At 42.7% G+C, this 20,166-nt stretch overlaps 1 long non-coding RNA gene across 1 annotated transcript in view; it reads left to right on the forward strand.

Moving 5' to 3' along the window:
* LOC138299856 (uncharacterized) overlaps positions 1-20,166 on the forward strand; it is a 42,481-nt gene that overhangs the window by 975 nt on the left and 21,340 nt on the right. The gene's annotated exons all lie outside the window — the stretch shown is intronic.

Here is a 20,166-nt window from a genome sequence, read left to right on the forward strand (position 1 = left end):
ATCTTCCATTTTGGATATGTCAAAGCAGGTCGATGCAGCAGTGATCTCGCGTGCACTCTTGCCAGCCGAGTATCTCGTCCACTCGTGTGTTTAGGTCGAGCCTACCAGACTGGCTGTGAATGGCATATTGTGAAATTACCGAGAACGTACAGGCGCTAGGAACACGCCCGTTGCTCACCACTGGTTTGCTTTCCTGTCAATCTGCTTTGCCTGGTTCTTATTCGTTCCTCTTCCTGCAATTGTGTGTTTGTCCATCCCATTGAGCATGTCCTCTTTACAATTTTTTTTAACTGCGTGAATTCTATGCTTACACTGTTTGCTTTTCAAGTATTACTTTGCACTACTTTTTTGTTAAGCAGTCAATGAGAGCGCATGTGTTTACCAGCTATCTCCCACATGTAACCCTCCACTCCATTTTGCTCTCAGTCGCCCATGTGTTTCTCTCCACCTCACCTTCATTACTTTCTTACAGTGTGCTCCTACCCTGCCGCCGCACTACCTTGCTCTCTCAACCGTTGCTCCCCCTCACCAACCCCTGTCCTCCGCGTTGCTTCACCGCTACCTGCACCCTCTACGTTCCTCCTCCCACCGAAGCTTCAAAAAACGCTTTTGTGCATTTTTTTCTTTGTGTCTGTCAATCCAACTAAGCAAACAACAAAGAGCAGCTGTGTAATTTTGCAGGCTTGTGGTGTGTGTCCCTACAAAAAATGGCGAAGCTGGCCGCCTCATAGGCTTTTTTTCTTATTTAGCCATGCTGCACAGCATCGGGGATGCTGCGTAGCACGGCTAAAACACTGACAAATCTAATAGGTCTCAAAGGTGAGACCTATTGGCTTTGTCAAAGCTTGTTCTTCATTGCCTTCTTATTCTCGTGATGTTCCTTTATCCAAAATTAATTTAGAACTACAAATAACAAAATTCAGTCTTGGCTGCCAAGTTGTCCCAGGTCATGTGTGGCTAAGTCAGCCTGTCATGGCTTTCTGTAAGTAGTGCATTCTGGGACTTGTAGTACCACGTTTTAAAATCATAAGTATGGCTTCAAACACCTGATAAAGAAAGGAAGTCTTGTTGGCTAGAACTGTCTACAGATGCTACACATACTTGTTAGTGTGCAGTGTGTAATAAAGTTACATATTGGCATGCAATTGCTTATTTATAGTCCGAAACATAAATCTGACATCCTTTCATGGCCATTGCTTAAAAGTCCGAGAAACAAGTAAAAGCAAACAGCAGTTTAAAATGTTAGCACATCGTCAAAAGAATTATTACTTAAGCACTTTCCCCAGATTCACCCCACAAACATTTCAAGGAGCAGCGACAAAATGAAAGGTGCTAGCATGGATGAATGTATATGCTGCGTTTATTAATCTCTTTTACTGATAATCTCTAGCTAAACATTAGACAAACACGTTTGAACAGAATTTACATTCGATACTGCCATTGCTACAGTAAGGAGGAGCCTGATGTGCCAAAGACTCTTAACCATTGTGTGTCTAAGGCGACATGTGTTGCTACACAAGGGCCTATGTTCTGTAACACTTCTGGCCTCTTACCCTGAAACCCACTAATGCTAAATTCATACTTTGAATAGCAACATGCAGTTGTAACCAAGCCGACTGGCTGTACCAGGATGGGGGTCCAATGTTGTTACTGGGGGAGGGGGGGAGTTTTACTAGTGCAGCAGTTTTAAAAGCACTGTAGAGTTCCTTGTATTTCCAACAGTTTTCAGGCAACAAAAAAAGTGCCAAAATAATTCTGATGATTATTAGACCTGCTAAAGAGAGATGAAGTTCTGTCTAGTGGTAGTTTTGACACATCTAAGGTAGTGCAGAGGGTTAATATGCCTGCTGTAAAGAAAGTGTACTTTACAGATCACAAAACAGCATTGTATGTGCATAGTTTAGAGGATACTGCTTTTGTGAAGAGATCCTTTTGTTACTGCCTAGTTCACAAATTACAATCATAATCTAGCATAGATATAAACTGTATGGTTCAAGTAAGAAAGTTATATTTTTTCCCAGTCTTTGATTATCCTAATTTTGCTAAAAACGGTTTGTTTGTTTGGAAATAAATTGTTATTAGTAAAGCCAACCCTAACCATTGTGTTACATTCTGAATCCTGAGTTTATGCTCCCCCAGACCAAGCTCTCTTAAACAATGCCTACCAGTATGGATGATGTGAATCCTACACCTTGTAGTCCCCTTTGTCTTCTATGACATTTTCTGTACACTGACTCACATATGTATGATTCACTGTATGTATGTGTGTGTGTGATGTAAAGTGCTCCGACACCCTACACTGTTAAGAGAGAAGCTTTAAAATAAATGAAGCACATGTAAGAGAGGCGCTATGGGGAAATGAGAGGCCTGTTGGAGGAAGATAGTGAGGGAATCTTTGAAGAACCCCAATAAAGATTGCCGTATCCTGGTGCTCTGTACGGTCATTATTTACTATAGTTAAAAATGAAGACAATGGAATATATAATGAAAAACACACCATTTTGTAATTTTTTTCCCAAATTTTCTTTGAGGAGGGGAGCCTCCCTCCCTCCCCAAAAACAAAATCCCTCTTGTAGTAGTCAGGCTCGGTTGCTACGCACCCTTTGGGGTCTGGTCTGACGATATTTGCCAGGGCTGCTTTGTGTTCCTAATCCGGGCCCTGGTTGTAACCTCTTGCAAGCACTCTGCCTTCCAAAGTCAAATGTGTGCCGGGTTTTGATAACCAAGAATGAAGGTGGCACAATCCATTCTTGACTAACAAGTGGGCATTCCCTCGCCCGAGTGTGGTGACAGCCATTTGCAGTGTAGCAGATGCAGTGTCCCCAGTGAACAAACTGTGGCCCTCCTGTCTGTCCCTGGAATTTAGCAGTCTAGATCCCCATCCCCCAAAGGAGCATTCATACAGGTACTATGAGCCAACCCCATTGTATCGGGGTGAGCATTATACAAATGGGTGCTTGTGGCACCCCCAACGGTGAACATGGGGCGATCCTTCTCAAAGGAATGAGGCCCAGCCAGATCTTCCACTACCCTTTTTTGATTATGCAACAGATATTCATCTAGTTGCACATGCCATATAGGGTTTGTGAAGTGCAATAACACGCAGTGGATTCCTTGGCAGAGGAAAAAAACAATGTCGTGAAGTAAATGCCGAAGTGGTGTTATGTGTGAGCCTTGTCAACTAGAAAGGTTTTTAGCTCTTCCTTAGCCAAATATGAGCGGTAATGGATCTAAGAGACAGCGACAGAGAGTTCCAGGTGGAAGGGGTCCATACTGGAAAAGAATATCCACTTAAGCTTCACAAAGACTTGGAACTGAAAGCAGAGGTTGCTGGGCAAACCGGACAATTTTGTTGGGAGTTGAGAACGTGAACTTACTCATTTCTGTGCCTTAATGCATATGTGTTTACTGTGAAAATGCTGTGTGCTGTTAAATTGTATTATTCAATTTCAATGTAATTTTTTCTTCTAGCTTAAAGATCACTAAAACCTAAGTATTATTGCACATTCCCGCACATTTTAAATGTGCTTTTAATGTATGGTGGAGTCAGGTTCTGTTAGTCTTACTTATATATCTTTCGTTCAGTCTTCTCACATTCCTTCTCACGAGAAGATCCTGGCAGCTGACCATTATTAACTTTCTGCAAACTTCTATTTGTCATGTGTTCTTGCTCGTATTCACTTGCATTGAAAGAAAACATATAAACATTTCTGAAATGTAGTGGTGTTATATGCTGCAGCTGATCAAGGGCAAAGCTCTAGTCTGTTGAAACATCAGTTGCCTTTGCATTATTTTGGTGACTTGCTGGCTATGTTGCATTAAACACTTGTTAGACTTTGTTGGCTATGCTGAGTGTTGTGTTTTCTTTTACAGAGACTGGGGCTAGATGTGCTTAACATTTTAATGGTGCAAACACTCCAATGTGGCGTTTGTGACTGTTAAAATGCTTTTCATCATGTACTAATCCCTTTTTGAAAATCAGAAATGTATTTTTCAGCTCCTAAAATAGGATTGTGAATGGATATTGATTACATATCTGGAAGGGGCATGTTGTAGGTGTCCCTTCCAAACACGAAATAGGTATCTAATGTAAAAAAAAATTGCAACAGAAATCTGGTTGTAAAAATGTTTTGCAACAGAAATCTGGTTGCAAAACGTTGACATTTAACTGATACCGCAAAGGAGGTGGCAACGAATTTGCCAAAGGGACCCGTGCCCATTTGAGGATGCAAAAAAAATGTTTGTTTAAGAGAAGGCAGTGGTCCATGGGACTACTGCCAACTCTTAAAAAACAAAAAAGTTTTTTCTTTTTAAACAGTGCCATTTCCTTTAAGGAAAATGAGCTGCATTTAAAAAAAAGTTTGCTTCATTGAAATGAAATCACAAACATTGAGCTCCAGCAAGCCACGATCCCTGTGGTGACCTCAAATCCTAGTGAGTCACAGTTTGTGGCCTACCTCATTGATATTCATGCAGCAGGTTGGATTGTGACCCACTAAAATTTGACGTTTTAAGAACCAACCTATTAATGCATACTTTGGCTCCTAAAAATAGTTACTGGTCACAAAAATTACTGGTTGCAACCAGTAGATAGTGATCAAGTATTCGCACTGCAGGACCTTAGTGCATTGTGCTCTGGAGATTGTCTTTGTTAGGTGAACAGGCAGGCACTGACCGGACTCCACCTGATGACCTGAGTGCCAGAAGAAAGGGGGAGGTTTCCAGTGCTGAACCTGGTGATTCGGCTGGACAGGGAAAGCATGTTGAACCAAACTTAGGTAAAGTCTAACAGTGCTTACCTTCTTCCACTTGCTTGGCATGTATCGTCTTATACTTTTCTAAAATGTGTATGTGCACTGAAGGTATCGGCGTGGTAGGAGACAACAGGATAATAGACTGTTCGGTATGGGAGGAGTCCAACGACAAGCATTGTATGTGTGCAATTCCGTGGCTTAGAGTTAGCCCTAGAAATATTGGCACACGCGAGGAAGATAGGCAGGAGTACTAGTGCCAAAAGCCCAGGCCCTTGAAAGATGAATGTGTGAGACAAAGAGGCCCTATGATTTACCTTCTCTGACCCCTTCACGTACCCCTTCATGCGCACAAATGAAGGCCAGTCAACTCAAGGGATGTGAGCGTACAATAACTTTCCCTCGTCTAAGTACAATAATCAGTTAGTTAAGATAACAGTACAAGGAGGTAACATGCATGGGCTGTGATGCGACTTGCTGCGAATAAAACACCTGGCAAAGGGGTGCAAGTGACTAGGCAAGATGCAGACTCCACTACTGTGGACCTGTATAAAGCCCAAGTGCATTTAGTCCCAGATGGATGTAGAGATTACCCAGATCAAACCCCCTACTCCCAATCACTATGGAAAGCTTAAGCTGGCTAGCAGTATGACATGCCAGGAGGCACTGCCCTCTTTCCGGTGGCACAGACAATAAAGAACCCTCCCCATCTGCTCCGCATATCCTTCTCCCATTGAAACAAGACCTCACGGCCAAGATTAGGGTTACTGTTCACATTCACCTGACTTGGTGAGCATTTAGAAATAGTTCTTCAACTCTAGAGAGAACCCAATCCAGTTGTGTCAAGATTTGCAGACTTGCAGTGTGTGTTCAAAGTGTACAGACCAAATTGAGCAGATGTGAATCAGTTGTTCTGGTTGGTGGTATCAAGTGAGGCAGGAGGCCCATTGGTAGAAACGTCAGCATGCCAAGACAGGCCCCGGAAATGATAAGGCTTTGAATACAGCACAAGAAGCGTTGCTGAATGCAGTTGCAGTTGAGTGTCAGGTGAAGATGGGCTGAACTAAGATTTTGAATTATAAAAACAATAAGGGCGAGTTGCCTGCAGATTATCTAGACAGGCTTAATGTTGTGGTTGAGAGATATTCAAGCACTGCCCATCCAACGGAGGTGGCTCCGGAAGCTGTAGGCGTTGCTATTGTGCAGGGATTATTAACGCATGTGAAAGTCATACGATGACTATATGTATTGGATGACAAACTAAGAAGGCAGCAGAATTAATGACAGTTGCAAACAGTTGTGTGTCTTCTCGCAAAATGTTGAAATCTAGAATTAACGTATTTTGAAGTTGCAGAACATGCAGCAACGCGTGAATGGAAGAGGATGCGGAGCCCCTCAAAGGAAGCGGGGACAAGGATAGGAGGCCAAAGGAGGATAGGGAGAAGGAAAAGCCTCAAGAGGCAAATGAAGCGGGGTGGAGAGATGCCCCACTGTGGGATGATCATGTTTTGCCTGTGGTCATTTGGAGCATTGGAAAAAGGACTGCCCTGTTGCTGCTTCAAATGTGCTAGGTGGTGCAGGCCCTCCTGAGTTCCACTAAATTATGCAGAACTCCTACCCTGTTTTCTAGGACAGCCCAAGAGCTCCTGATTATTCCCTAAATACCCCGGACCCAGTAGATTTGAAAGATCTCTTTGTTGATTGCATGATAAAAGTTTAATGCACCACTTATCTTACTATATCCATAACAACGGTTCTTATCCATAATGCCTGAATAATATTAATAGAGAATGCACAATAGCTCTGATTAATTTTACATCAGAATGTACAGACAGATGGGCCTCTATCTCATTAAAATGAAAAAAAACAATTCTGCTATTCCTTTAAAAAAAAAAAAGGTTTATTCTGCTTTTGGAATTGGTTTGTATTATATTAATAATATATGTGTTTCTGCCTAATAGAAGCAGTGTATAGCTCCCTCTTGTGAATACAATTTTTTACTTCTGACACTTTGGGACATGCCCGTGGTGAACATTGGTTGTCACTTTTGAAAGGTGTCCCTTCACCATCTACTTTGTCCTGATGACACCCTACATTCCATAGAGGGTCAAAACGTCGTAGGCTAAGCCAAAGCAAACTCAAAAACTGCCTTGTGATTTATGGCAGAAAAATGGATATTGTTTTTTGGTTGAGTCGTGTACGGCCAATTGTTTGAAAACTGTTTTGTTTTACATTTTTATGGATGTTATTATATGTTACAGGTACGAGCTTGTGGGACTCTTTTTACAACAGTATTCTTTAGAGGACAAGTATTGTGGTGGGTTGTATGTAAATATATGTTTGGATATGCACTTTATAAAATTATTTTTTTCATTTCAGTGAGCGAGATGCTCGTCTGTTTGTACATTCTGTTGCAAAATTAATCGGAGCTATTGAGCATTCTCTATTTATATTTTTCAGGTATTATTGATTAGAACCATAGTTTTGGATATAGTAAATATTCCATGTTCTTACATGGCGGCGCAGACTTTGTTATAGTTTATACCACTTTATCTTACTGACATTGGTACTAGCGCTCTGCTTTGAAAAACTCTGGGTTCACTTCATTACATTTCTCTGCAATAGATGTCAGTATTTCTGACCAAGCTGCCTCCATCAAGTCTCCAGCCTTGTTTCTATATCCTACTGACCCATCACCAATAAACACTCCTATTTACTGAGCCTCTTTTCACCAGGTAATCTGTTTGGGATGGGATATTTTATGTTAAGTTAAAATGAACAGTGTTTTGGACCCCTGATGGTGTGTACTTTAGCATACCCTAGCACCGTGAAAACAAAGTCTTCATCCTCTGCTTTGAGAGAGCACCATCTGTCAACCTTTAGTAAATAACAATGAGATGCCCTGATCTAAATGATCTGCTTTCCCAGGTACCTTCCACGGTATGGCTCACAGAGGCCAGTGGCTTCAGGCTCATAGCATCGTGGGACCCAGTAAGGTCGCGATCAACCCACAGAAAAAGCGGCCTCGAGTCCCTCAGTATCCCCTGATGCAGAGTCAGGGATACATTCTGTGACAGCTGATTTGAGAAAGCAACTTTATTGGAACCTATTGTCAGCTGTTCAGTAGTCCACTTTTGTCTATCAAAATGTGGGAAAGGCCAACACGTGTAGTTTTGTCCAAGATTCGCATGCATGAATAATGTGGTTATCTCTAACTTTTTTGTGGCCCTCCAACCCTGCCACAATCCTTCCATGCATCCCCACAAATATTTAATTTACAGTGGTATGCTTTTGTCTGCTTCTCCTATTATGCTTGTTTTTGTCTCACTTTGATGCTCACCTTTTGACAAGAGCAAAAACAAGAAGCTGATAAATGGAATATTTGAACTATTCTCAGCCACTGGCAATCACACAGGCTGCATCCCAATCCACTGTTTTTCGCCCACCATGCCACCTCAGTGTGGACCCAGCCATAGGCAAATTAGCCTTGACCTTGTCTTCATGGGAACAGCCAATCTCGAACTGCCAAGCCAGGTCCTCCCTAAAACGGAACACAAGTGACTCAGGAACTGTTTCGCCCTTGTTATGTGTCTTCAGCCAGGTACAGCTTGGTTTCAGTGACACAGTGAGTCTGGAACCCATGTCTGGGCATACCCAATGCACTTGAGACATCAGTTGCAAAAACTACATGGTGATGGATGAAATGCTTTGGCTAGAAAGAACCCAATGACTACCTATTACAACTGCCCATGTCACCAAGCCCAATATTGAGCTAAATGGTGCTCCATGCCGAATAGTAAATTGATGTATTTTGTTGATAGCTTATGTCTCAGAAACAATGAAGGTGTCCTGGTTGCAAGTCATGTTGAATGTACTGTATATCAAATTGTTGAAAGATGTCAACTGCCCAATGTTGAAAGTACTACGGTTTCTGAACTAGCTGCACTTATTCATGACTACATTCTGGCTGGGAAAAAGATTGTAATTGTGTACACAGACTCAAAGTGTACATTTGGAGTGATACATGACTTTGGACTCTCCTCGATGCAAAGGGGGTTCATAACATCTGCTGGAATCCACATCAAATAGGTCAATATGCACAGAGTTTATTAAGTGCTTTGATGTTACCCCAACAAATTGCTGTAGTCAAGTGCTCTGCCCACAGAATCCCCTCAACAAAGTATCTCAAGGAACTGCTCTTGCTGAGTCAGCACCAAGAAAAACTGCTTTGTTCAACATTAATGATGCTTCTATGCATGTTGTGCAAACTGATTTGTTTTCCCGAGCTGTCACTGAAAGATTTGTCTCTGTTGTAGAAATAAGCGTTTGAGTGGAAAACAGTATTGATCAAGCAGAAATGTGCAAGGAACTCTAAAGATGTGTGGGGAGACAGCTCAGATGGTGTGCTTGCACCCAAATTTCTACTCTAGAACCTTGCACAGTGTATAACGGAACTGCCTGGGACAGTATGGATGACATGATTTGTGCCGCAGCAGCTGCCTGATATATTCCCTCCTTTCCTTCTCTGACCCAAAATCATTGACATTCCTGTGTCACCTGTCAGTTCCATAATACTGGGAATGGGATCAAGACTACTGCCGCTCCTCATACTCCTCCTAGGACATCTTTTTGCACCTGCCTTTGGAGTTTATGCGGATGACAATGTGTGTTTCATATTCATACTTTGTTGTTATTGTTTGTATGTTTTTGGGTGAGTGGAAACTTTCCCCTGTACTAGAACAGATGCCATTGCAGTTGAAAAGTGCTTACTTAGGGACTTTATTCCAAGTTTTTTCATTTCAAATCTCTTGAGCAGCCGAGGGACACACTTCATTGCACCTATAGTGCAGATTTGCAAAGCCCTAGGGATAGAGCTGCACTTCCCCTGCACCTGTTACCTGAAGTCAGTACGCAAGGTAGAAAGAAACCATGCTAACCTCAAGAATTAGGAAGCAAACATATATTCTGAGATCTAATTAAGTGATCCGATGCCTTGTCCTTAGCATTGTGGGCCATTAAGGCAGTATCAAGACAGAAACTAAGATGAGCCCCTGTGAAATAGTTGTGGGATGTCCCATGATGTTGCCTTCAAGCCCTCTCATCTCTGGTGCTAAGTAGCTCACAACTGAATAGTGATGCATTTTACAATATTGCAGAAAATGTACATGCTTTCTCCACAATTTACCTTCTCAGCCTAACTCTACTTTACTTGAGTGACTGTCGGAAGCCTGTCATTACCTTCAGCCAGGCAATTGGGTGTTCACCAAGGTACCCAAGATGAAGTCTTCCCTGCAGAGTCACAAGTGGCCCCTATCACGTCCTGATCACCACCAACACAGCGATCAAGTGTCATAGTCTAGCAGCGTGGATCTCTTGGCGGGATACATCCTTGCTGTGGAACGGGGGATTATAGTAGGGCATAACTGTATTGAACCTGTCCTTGAGTGGAGCTGCTGCTCTGTGTAGGTGAACAACGCATACATACTGACGGTTGAGAAATCTCACCAACAGATCAATCTTACTTCTAGCTGAATCTGTACTCACTTGTCGGTTGATGTGGGGGGGAAGTGTGCCTTTGATCAGAAAGCCCCTCTACAAAAATAACGCTTGCCTTTATTTGGTCTACCATGGGCACAGACCGCCAGTATTTGACAGCACCTTCCCCCAGCCTTTTCAAGGTCTCAAAAAGTATACCAATCCTCTTAACCATTACAGACCCATTGTTACTCAACTTGCCATGTCAGAAAGGGGGTCGGTCTCTGAGCAACGTAAACTAGGCGACTAGAGTGTCTTTGAGGGCCGGAAGGAGTGTGACTTTGTGCACTCTACTTTCTGAATCACCCTCCAATGAGTATCACCTTCCCACTGGTATGTTGTTTCTCAAACATCAACATCAAAGAGGATTTGCTCATTTCATCTGCAGGATGAAAACCTACCCCGGGTTGCCTCAAGAGTGGACTAGGCTGTGTTAATCTGGCTAAGTCATTCTGGCTATCAGACATTCTGCTGTTCACTCTCTCCGAAGATTGCAAGACTGATGTGAGATCTCTGAAATGAAGAGATTATTTTATATTCCTTCTCCCAAGTATGATGTAGGGCAAGGTTGTCAAGAAACCAGACCCAATGCTGAAATAATTGTAATACAATTGTCAAAGCAATCCTAATTTCTGTATGGTTATTTACCATACAGTTAGATGTCTAAAAAAGCAATGCTCCTGAAAATAGAATTGCTTTAGATTACCTCCTGGCAGGCAAAGGGGAGGACTACACAATAGTAGGTGGCTCAGAGTGTTGTAACCAACCCTTTAACACCTCACTTAGTATACATTAATAAATAAGTCATAGAAACGATATTATTAAGAAACTATACGAGTTTCAAAATGTCTTTAGTTTAAACTTGAGCAGCATCTGGTCTTGGATATCAGGGACATTTGGGAACTAGCAAATGAAAGTCTGCAATAATGATTGTAATTCTTCTGATCACTTTGACCCTATACGTGTTTTTCTGGGTGAGACTCTACAATGAAGTGGCAGATGCTTTACCTCATTTTTAATGCTGAAGATTCTGTGGATTGGTGCCAAACCCAGATTGGAATGGAGCCATCATACTACAGGAGCTATGGGAGGTAGGGAGATGAGAGTGCTGAGCTTGGCTGAGAACTCTGTGGCAACCTCCACAGGAACAGCCTACAGAAAAGATGAGATGGAATTCCTCAGGAGCAGAACACGATGGAATAAGCGTGACTGGAGGAGCTGCAAGAGAGAGCACATGATAACATTTGTGATGTCGCTGGTTGAAAGACAGTAGTGATCTGTAACCATTGTTGCAAAACTGCAAGGGATAGAGTTTGGTGGAAAGTGTTTCTAGGGATATGGACAGAAGCGGGAGAGTTCAGTAGGAGGATAGTGGAAGAGTGGGCAAGAGTGAAAGATAAAGTAAAGGGCAGCATGAAAGCCATTATGTGGCTACTGCTGGAAGAGATCATGGCCCAGCCGAGAATTGTGTGTGATGCCGTCTGAGGGACAGGGATATTTTCGCCATATTTTCCATGATGTTCTTTGCAGCCTTCCATGTATCAGAGGTAGTGGGGGCAAAGGCGTATCTTGGATTACAGACATGAGGATGGGTAAAGCAGTTTAAGAGAGAAGATAAGGAGGAGCAAGTTGAATGAAAAGAGGAAAGGATGCTGGGTGGATTCGAGAAGGCAGGGAACGCTGAGATTTGCCTGTTGAGAGCATTAGAGTTTATGTGCATTTTATATTTTTGTGCATTATTAACAACATGCAGAATGTGACCTAACCTTTGAATGTACACGTACATACTAACATGGTACTATTTCATGTGAAACAAATTTGCTGTGTCTTGTTAGTTTTTTTTCTGGTTTATGTTAGTTAGGCCTCAGTGCCATCTTGTTTGTAAGGGATGTCTCCTCCTGCATGTTCACTGCTCATCATTACTACAGCATGCAGTCAAGCAGAGTCATGTTTGTTTATTTCCATTGAAGTTATTCCCACTGTTCTCAAAGAAAACTTTCCAACACAGGCACGGTAATGTTGCATTCTCCAAGGCCTTTAATAATAGCTTACTGTACTGCATTCACAATAGTTTGTTGTTCTTGTAACTAGTTTTTCCTGCTATCCCCAAATCACATTACAATAGAGTTGGGAGAATCAATATTCATATAGTGGGATAGTGCTTAGATGGTAAGGCAATATGACATTTTATTGAACTGTGTTTTGATTTGCTAAATGTATAATACTTTACTCATACCATGATGGTTTTGCAGAAATTAATGATTTCCTTTGCAAGAAAAATTACATAAACCCTCAATTTCGGGGATGAGCCATAAGTGTTCCAGATGGTAGTAGGGATGCTGCCTGTTTTCTGATTGATTCTGTTAGTCACTTGGAACTTAATTTTTTTCTGATATGCACATATGTAGTGCCATAGTTATTGTAAGCCTTCATGGCATTGATTCGCTAAGTATCTACACATTATAATTTCTGTAACACACCTTTTGAATTTTGGTCCACCTCTAGGACTACACCAAGCATGCAATCCTCTTCACCCTTCAGGTACCGTCATTCTGAATGAGTTTCTGATGAAAACAAAGGAAATTCATTTTTCAGAATCAATGGACGTTGCTGGGACTCTGAACTGTAAGGCATTTTATTTCTCATGTTTTGCTGCATCACTGGAGCTACAGGCATATTCATATGAAACTGCCCTTGATTTTGTATATTCTGCACGGGAGCCAGTGGGGCTGGGGTTACCAACTGGGTCTGCATCTTATTTGTTTTTTGCTATATCAGGGAACAAAATCATTCTACATTGGGTCTGGATTCTGCCTACACTCACACTTCCAATGTCTGATGTTACTAAAAAGTGAGAAGCAGTACTCTTCTGCAGCAAATTTATATTTATATTCACTTGAGAACTCCTCTACAGTGACCTTGCATCTGCATCATCTTATTTCCCCTTCTCATACCTTGCATGGGATGCACTCCACTCATTCCGGGGCTATCAGGTAGCACAAAATCCAAATCAGAACTCCACATCTAATTCTTGCCACTTCTCTGAATCTGGTTTGTCTGTGCAAGGATCAACTTCTCCATAATTATTTTCAGCTTCAGGTCAAACCAGTCACTACACTATGTGGCATATTTCAGGAGCTCGTCGATTCCCTTAGTCTGCTAACACATCACACTAAGTATGAAAACGAAGCTTAGCATGGAAACCCAACATGAAAGCTGACACACAGCCTCTAATACCTTCATTCCCAGGCTCTTTAACCACACTGTGTGTACTATATATCTACATAAGCCTTTCATAGTAAGCATGCACCAACTCCTTCGGCTCTTGTGTAGCTCTCAGGATCTTATGGCTGCTCTAAACTTGTCAGCAATTATTTCAGCTGGAGCATTATTAAGTGTAACTGTAGCTGCCCCCTCAGTTGGCCAAGCAACATCAGCCTTACACTCAGTCGATAGATCACTAGGAACAACAATCTCAAATAACGTATTATTTATGGTTGAGTCCGAATTAAGGCTTAATAGGCTTCTTAAGTAATCATTTGACAATGGTGATTCTTATATTCACTCAAAAAAAAAATATAGTGCGGTTAGTGATAGAGATAGAGAGAGAGAGAGAGACCAAAAGTGTAGGATACTTGATTTCCCATTATAATCTCCTTTTGCCCTTGTTTCTCTTGTCCTTTCCAGCCAGCTTTAATTTGGACCCTGCCGAAATACCTTCGGAGGAAGCAGGTAGTACAGGATAAAGCAACAGCTTTCAACTTGGCCTTATTCATTTTCCAAATGTCACTGGAGTTATTTTTCACCCATGGATTTCTTAGGTCTGTCACCAACACCCAGAGTTGTCATGTGAAAGAGATAGACAGTGGATGTGTTTAAGTTTTGCCCAGCAGGCCTTAAAAAAAAGAACATCTGTACACCCATGACATGACCATCTCTACCAAGGTTTTTGTTTACATGCAGTGATGTTTAAGAACATTGGTTCTTCTTATGTTAACTACTACACAGCCGAGGAAAGGTACATACTTAGGAAAGACAGAAAGGGAACCAAATGAACAGTGACAAAAGTTAGTCCTTTTCCCAGAACACAAAAGATTCCTCCCCCTCTGTTTCCCTTTGTTACCCGCCTGCCGTTCTTCAGTTACAGTTATTCCGACTCACCTGGGTGGTCGCAGTGCCCCCGGACTGTGGAGGGCTAACCACCATCAACCACTCCTCCCACCATACGTCTTCCTGTAACGTGTCATCCTTGATGCCCGTCTTGTCTCCATCTCGCTTTCCTCTACTCTCTTTCTCAGATTAGTCAAGTTCAGTTCCTGGGTCGCTTCCTTGCATGCCGACTCCTCCCCCTCCTTCTAGGTCAAGCCCCTTTTTGTTTCTCTTTTGGCAAGGCCTCCCCCTTCTTTTACGGCCATCTCTGTTGTGAGCCTGGTCTCTGCCTTCTTTTCCCTTCCCATAATGTTGTCGTCTTTCTCTCTTTGGCTGGTTGATGAGTGAGCTGAGTAAGTGGCCTGGGGATGATTGTTTTGTGCAGGTAACTTTGAATTTTCCAGCCATTCACTTCACACATATCCAAATCAGTCCAAAGCATTTTCAAAATTGTCACTGATCTATTAACTGCCTTGTACCACTTATCAGTTTCCTCTCTAAGTTTTGATAAATTCATCGTAAATGCATAAAGATCACCTCTAGTCCAAGCTACATGCACATAATGCCCTCCATGTACTTCTCTCAGGAGAAAGTCTGGAATTGTCTTTGGTTCCGAAACACTAACAATCAGCTTTGATTTCTTTTCTGATTCTGTATCTTCCTTTTTTGGTAGTAACTTTCTTGTTCCACTTTTCTCTGTACTTCTTCAAATCACTCCAGTCTTTAATTGTCTCAACAAGATCTTTAATGTGAGCTTGTAAAGACAACACACCAATTCCTTTAATTTTCTCTTTAATCAAATCCATGTTATACTTTCTCTGTACATTCCTCATTCTGCTAATGTCAACCTTGTTACTAAGCTAATTACTCAAGCTTATCATGTGCTTCTTTCACCCACTCACTTTGCTACTTCTCTGATCAAATATCTTATCTCATTTCATCCACATTAAAAGACATCAGTCTATATAAATCAGGTGGCCCTTGTAAAATTTATGTCCGATATTAATTTCCCTCTCTTCAGGATGCTCAGCAGGAACAGTAGAAACATGGCATCAGAAACTGGAGAGCCTGCAGTAGTATCTTGATAGTACTGGCAAAGTTTTCAATGTGTTCTCCGGTGGGGCACTCTCAGATGCATCCTCTAATGCAAGCACTATCAATCCTTTTGCTTGTATACTTATACCCTCTCCTGCTGCACCCATATCAGAAACAGTGGAGGCCTTCCCCTGTCTCTGCTTACCACTCGTATAAGGAGGAGATCTGGAATTCAAACAATTGTTGTTAGAAATGGGGTTTCTGGTCGGCTAGGATATGCACCTCAGCCAGGCAAAACCCCCCACTCTAGTCAGGGTGAGTCAGTTATACACCAAAGATAACCTGTGCTAATCCCCGGTAGCTTAGCACAGAGTAGTCAGGCTCATCCCCAGAAGCAATGTGTAAAGCGGTTGCACAGCACACACACTCAAGCAGCTCCCCCGCACTCCTCATAGGCACTCTACAGTAGTTAGAGGGGTCTCCTAACGAGGATGACTTCCGCCAGCAATCTCGATGGTACAGGCACATCTGCATGCCTAATAACTGATGAATAGTAATCTTGCATTGCAAGGCTCCTGCACCTGCAAGGCAAAAGACAGGCACTAGAGAAGCACCACCAAGCACACCCCCTCCTGCTTTCGCTCACACTGGGGGTAGCAGAGGAGAGACCTCCTCCAGTCTCCCCTCCCGGCATGCTGGCTACATTCAGCAGCCCGCAAGGGCCACTGCCGCATGCGGTCCAGCCTTCCTTCCAACAGCCAGGCGACCTGAGATGGAGTCTTGCAAAGCAAGCGGCCCATCTCACTGGTCCCACAGTACCTTGGGGCAGGAGGTGGTCTCCATGAACCCTCCACATCATCCTGGCTCGGTGTAGGCTTCTGCTTCAGTGGCGGCTCCTCTCTCCAATCCAACACAAAAGGGATGCCTGCTTGTGCCCTGGAGCACTAGTTCATGCACGCTTCAGCCCACGTCGATTAGAGCCACCACCTCGCTGCCGGGGAAGGGAAGAAAAGTCACGCTGATCATGGTGTCTCCAACACCGGTGGGGAAGCAACCCTCCTGCATTGGCGGAATAATAGAAAAGAGCTCCTCATGCGCTAGGAAGTAGCCCGAGGGTACACCACGCGCTGACTTGGCCCAAAAGCCGGGCCAATGTTGTGCTCTTCCCACGCTGAAGAGGGGTATCCATGGGTAGCACCCAGTACTCCCCAATGTGCAGGGCACCTGGGAGAACAGCGGGGGATACACAATAGGAGCAGGCAGGTCAGCACACACAAACCAGGGATTGAAGTGGCTGTTCCTCCTTGAAGGCCTTGGGATGCCAGTGCAGTCAGGGAACAGGCTGGCAGCAAGGCAACAAATAGAAAAGCAATCCAGGGAGTCCTTTATCCCACCCAGCAACAGCAGGTGGCAAGGCAACCACAGAAGAGCAGTCCAGATGAGTCCTTTTGTGCAGTCCAGCGATCCTTCTGGCAGAGGTTCAGTCTCAGATTCCCAAAAGTGCTCTAAACATCCGGGGGGAAGAGTCCTTTCACTTGTAATCAAACATGCCTTTGTTCAGGGGGTAACTTCAAAGGGACCCTTTGAAGTGAAGCACAACACCCTTTTAACCCAGCCCCGTCTCGAGACATCAGTAGGGGATAATCAGTCAATTTTGCGATGGCAGGACACAGCCTATTGACATGTAAGGTGTGAACAACCCTCCTTCTACCCAGCCCAGGATGACTATCAGTATGCAGATGCCTCATCTGGCACACCCAGCCCTTTCTGTGTTATGGCTGTCTGGAAAGTATGCACCGAGTGGAGCTGTCACTCTGCCCCAGACATGGATTGGAGTTGGGCTGCAAAGCACTAGAGTTATAAGCACAGAGAAATGTCCACTTTTTAAAAGTGCCATTTCTAAAACAGTAATAAAAAAATCCACCTACACCAGTAAGCAGGATTTTTTACTACCATTCCAAACATGCTAAATATGCACACACTACTCCTTATAGATCCGAAATTACTACTTAGTCATATATAAGGGAATTCCCAATGCAAACCTATGAGGGGAGCAGCACTCACAGCAGTGAAAAACTAAATGGACTGTTTGTCACTACTAGGACATGTAACACATAAGAATATATGTACTATCTTTTACATACAAAGCACCCTGCCAATAGGGCTATCAAGGGCTTACCTTAGGGGTGACTTAGGTTAGTAAAAAGGGAGTTTAGGCCTTGGCAAGTAGGTTGATAGGCCAAGTCAATGTGGACGTAAACTGCGCATGCAGGCACTGCAGTGGCAGGCCTGAGACAAGTTTGAAAGGCTATTTCTGTGGTTGACGTAATCAGCGCTGCAGGCCCACTAGTAGCATTTAATTTACAGGCCCTGTGTATATGGTATACCACTTTACAAGGGACTTACAGGTAAATTAAATAAGCCAAATAGGTGTAATCCAACTATAGCAAGTGTTAGGGGAGAGAGCACATGCACTTTAGCCCTGACTACAGTGCTAAACTGCCCAGAGTCTTAAAGCCAACAGAAACAGGGTCAGAAAAATAGACGGAGAAAGACAAAAGGTTTGGGGATAACCCTGCAGAGAGGGCTATTTCCAACAATCTTTTAAAACATTGCCCTCCTCATCTGAATCCTGTTCTTGCCTCTTCTTCTCCGTCCCTCTCATTGACTTTATTTTTGTCTGCTGTTTCCTTAAATATCATAGGGAAAACTCTCACTCCTTCTATCAAATCCTCTCTCTAACATCTCTCCTGATTGGTCAACTTGCTTTCTAACCATTGGCTAACCCTTCACCTGCTTTTTCATTTCCTTTCTCTCCTTCTCCGTGGCCACCCAATCCCATTTATTCAGTGCCTCAAACTCTGTAGATCTAGGTAATGGCTTTCTCTCATTCATTGCCTGCCTTAAGAAATTCAGCTTTCTAATGTTAGAGGTACCCTCTAAAGAAAATTGCAAGACCTTGTCACCAGAGGTATATTCATGCCAATCGCAAATTCGGGTACACGTAAAGAGCTCAATATTCTTCAGCATCTCGTACACAGGCAAACCTCTGCAGGTGATTTCTGTTCCCCCATAGCAGGTATGCTGAGGTGTGAGGCTTTTTGAACACAGCATCCATTCTCACTCAAAATAAGATAAAGAGCAGCACAAAACAAAAAAGTGAACAATAACCGATCCCATCTCAGTTATGCCAAATGATAATCATTCACAGCACAACATGGATAGTAACCAACCAATGACAGCGCAACTCTGTGGTGATGTTTCATCAATCCCAGCATGTTTTCTCTATGAATGGAAAAATAATTTCATAACCTTTTTCAATAAATGCAAACAGATAAACAAAATAAATATTGTCTGCTTAGCCTAAATAGGAGAAACTCAGTAAGGCTAAATGAAATGCATCTCGCAAACGATTGAAACAAGACTAATACCTCCGTGGCACTTGTCAAACTAATTTCACACTAAAGTAGACTCCCGTCTAGCAGCAACCCACCTCTGGCTAGTGTACTTACGTCTGTGCACCAAAAAGAACATAACATCAACATAAATAGACAGCCAAACCCTGGAAATGAAATTTGTTGATTCAGAAAAAATCCCTATCTGTGTGAATGCAGAGCATCGCAAAGCATACTACCTTTTTGCAGAAAAGTTCAACAGTAATACTATCTCAAGATCTTTGATTTTCGACAAATTTGATTACCAAATAAGCCAATAATAAAAACAAACCTTTTTCAACACAAATCACAAATAAGCCAAGTACATCAATATCACATTGATCAAAACATTAATTGAAGCAAGAATCAACATCGCATAACGAAAAGCCTCACATGCCGTATAATAGTCCATCACACAATACAAACTACAATACTTCAGTAACTCACCAAAACACTCTCAATTACAAGAATAATTTCACCATATTTATATTTACAATACTGTTAGCTCAGTGAGAGTCTCGGAAAATAATCTAACAGGAAAACCCACTAAGAAAATCCCTAAAGCAGAAAGGAGGTGGTGTTATTTCACACTCATCCTCTGCTACCAAAGTTTTGGGGGCACGGGAAACACTAAAATTGTACACTGTAAAATATTACTTCAACTGCACACCCATGGGTGGATGAGTCTGTAATGGTGTTAAACCTATGTTTCTTGAGACAACATGTCTACAAGATATGGCACATTACAGATTGTCAAAATAGAGACAATCAAAAAAGGGCATATCAATAATTGAGGGGTATGTAAGTTGGGATGGGGGAAGATAGGCTGAAGAGTCTGGGGAAATGGAAATCTCTGAAGATGTGGGGCTATGTACAGTAGATTAAAGTGGGAAGCAGACTAACTTTGGGGTTTTGTTGCCCCTTTGGGTCAGGCAGGGTCAGGCATGGGTCAGGCAGGCCCTGGGAATGAAGAGCCAAGTGTGGATGTGTGGTCACTCCATATTAAAATGGGCATAGAATGATGCGAAGGGGCAATGTTATTGCCAGCAGTTGGGACTGGAGGACAACAAGGCGTGGGTGCTATGGCATGGTGTAGGGGGGTGAGACTTGGCTAACAACCGGCCATGCTATGGAAGCATAACGCAAGCATGCAAAGGACTGGCATGATTTTAATCCACTTGAGGGAAAATTTATTTTTGTCCAACTAATGGGCTTAAATTGCTGAAAAATATTTTTAAAAGACCCGGGAATGGTCCAGGGAA

The sequence above is a fragment of the Pleurodeles waltl genome, chromosome 6 (genome assembly GCF_031143425.1).
Source record: "Pleurodeles waltl isolate 20211129_DDA chromosome 6, aPleWal1.hap1.20221129, whole genome shotgun sequence".
NCBI classification, from domain to species: domain Eukaryota; kingdom Metazoa; phylum Chordata; class Amphibia; order Caudata; family Salamandridae; genus Pleurodeles; species Pleurodeles waltl.